The sequence below is a fragment of the Schistocerca nitens genome, unplaced genomic scaffold (genome assembly GCF_023898315.1).
Source record: "Schistocerca nitens isolate TAMUIC-IGC-003100 unplaced genomic scaffold, iqSchNite1.1 HiC_scaffold_173, whole genome shotgun sequence".
NCBI lineage: Eukaryota > Metazoa > Arthropoda > Insecta > Orthoptera > Acrididae > Schistocerca > Schistocerca nitens.
Window position 1 is genome coordinate 17,831 of NW_026045714.1, and position 2,170 is coordinate 20,000.

Consider the following 2,170-nt stretch of genomic DNA (forward strand, 5'->3'; position numbering starts at 1 on the left):
CGCGCACACTCTGGTGTCCTGCGTATTGAATCATGTTACGGTGCCTACCCTCACAACATCTAGCGAGTGTTGCGTACGTTCCACATGGTCCCGCTATCCACTGTAATGTGTACTGCTATAAGACGTATATCGCCCCCCCCCCCCCCCCCCCCTCCCCTGTCGCCTCTAGTTCGTCAGTCAGGAGTTTGCGTGTTCAATGAGCTTCGCAGCTGTGCAATGGCATCGGCATACGTACGCGGGCCACCTTCCACGTGTTCTCTCGTGCATACGTCGCAGCATGTATGTGGACTGATGTGGCGTGTCGTGACTCATAACATCCAGGCATGCAAGACCCATTGAATTCGCAAATGTAGATGGACGTCTACGTTTGCTGCCCAAGTTACGCAAATGAACTGGAAATCCGTTGTTGCGCGGTTGTTCGCGCTGGAGGTGAATCGTTGATATCGACGATCGGTACAGGTATTAACCGGTTGCTTCAGCGACACCCGTCATACCCACGAACGTGAGTGGGCATGTGGGTATGAAGCGATACGCGGCGGTGGCTGGGTGGGACCGTCCCCGGCCGGTGAGGGGGGGGCGCCCGGCGTGCTGGCCGCGCGCTGCGTGGGCGCACGCGCGGCAGCCGGCTGGTGGGGGCGCCCAGTGGCAGGCGCGCCGGCTGACGGACGCGGCAGGCGGCGCATCTGCGTGCCGGCGCACCCAGCGCGCGGCGCCGTGCGGCCAAAGTGGGTCCTCCCGGGCCCGGTGCGAAGCGCGGTGGACATCTGCAGTGTGCTGGTCCGATTGAGGACTGTGTGCGTTGAGGATGCGCCGCCGCCCGGCACTCGGCGCCGCGACGCCGTCTGCTGCTCGGTCGCCCCCGCGGTTCTCGCAGGTGGTTTGTATCGCAGCTGTGCGGATGTGTTGGCGCGTGCGCTGTGCTGGGAGAGTTCGCTTTGGCACCCAAGTGGGGCTCTGCCCCTCTGTGGCGCTGGCGTTGGAGCTGCCCGGTCACTGTTTGTGGCCGCGTGTTGTCTCCCGCCGGCAACACCACGACAGCACGCTCCCGGGCCTCTGTCGGCAGCGGCAAGCTCAGTTGGGAGCACGGGTGGTCGCACTGAAAGCGTCTACTCGCCTATCTCCGGGCGATTGCGCCTCTCTCGAACCCGACCAAGTACTTAGGACGGCGCTGCGCGCCGCCGGGACCTGAGAGGGTTTCGAGGTGTATCGTGCAGGGGAGCCCAGCCTCCTCCTGTTTGCAGAATAATTGAGCGGACGCTTGCGTGTTCGCGCGGGCCTCCGGGACACACTCCCGGGCGGCCGGCTGCTCAGCTCTAGTTGACGCAGCTCCCTGGTTGATCCTGCCAGTAGTCATATGCTTGTCTCAAAGATTAAGCCATGCATGTCTCAGTACAAGCCGCATTAAGGTGAAACCGCGAATGGCTCATTAAATCAGTTATGGTTCCTTAGATCGTACCCACGTTACTTGGATAACTGTGGTAATTCTAGAGCTAATACATGCAAACAGAGTCCCGACCAGAGATGGAAGGGACGCTTTTATTAGATCAAAACCAATCGGTCGGCTCGTCCGGTCCGTTTGCCTTGGTGACTCTGAATAACTTTGGGCTGATCGCACGGTCTTCGTACCGGCGACGCATCTTTCAAATGTCTGCCTTATCAACTGTCGATGGTAGGTTCTGCGCCTACCATGGTTGTAACGGGTAACGGGGAATCAGGGTTCGATTCCGGAGAGGGAGCCTGAGAAACGGCTACCACATCCAAGGAAGGCAGCAGGCGCGCAAATTACCCACTCCCGGCACGGGGAGGTAGTGACGAAAAATAACGATACGGGACTCATCCGAGGCCCCGTAATCGGAATGAGTACACTTTAAATCCTTTAACGAGTATCTATTGGAGGGCAAGTCTGGTGCCAGCAGCCGCGGTAATTCCAGCTCCAATAGCGTATATTAAAGTTGTTGCGGTTAAAAAGCTCGTAGTTGGATTTGTGTCCCACGCTGTTGGTTCACCGCCCGTCGGTGTTTAACTGGCATGTATCGTGGGACGTCCTGCCGGTGGGGCGAGCCGAAGGCGTGCGACCGCCTCGTGCGTGCTCGTGCGTCCCGAGGCGGACCCCGTTGAAATCCTACCAGGGTGCTCTTTATTGAGTGTCTCGGTGGGCCGGCACGTTTAC

The 2,170-nt window shown here is 59.5% G+C and overlaps 1 non-coding gene across 1 annotated transcript in view; it reads left to right on the forward strand.

Annotated features, from left to right (window-relative positions):
- The first annotated feature begins 1,327 nt into the window (after nt 1–1,327).
- Nucleotides 1,328–2,170, forward strand: part of LOC126219298 (small subunit ribosomal RNA) — a 1,909-nt gene continuing 1,066 nt past the window's right edge. Inside the window, exon 1 of the ribosomal RNA XR_007542721.1 lies at nt 1,328–2,170. This exon is cut by the window's right edge and continues 1,066 nt beyond it. This is a non-coding gene — a ribosomal RNA (small subunit ribosomal RNA).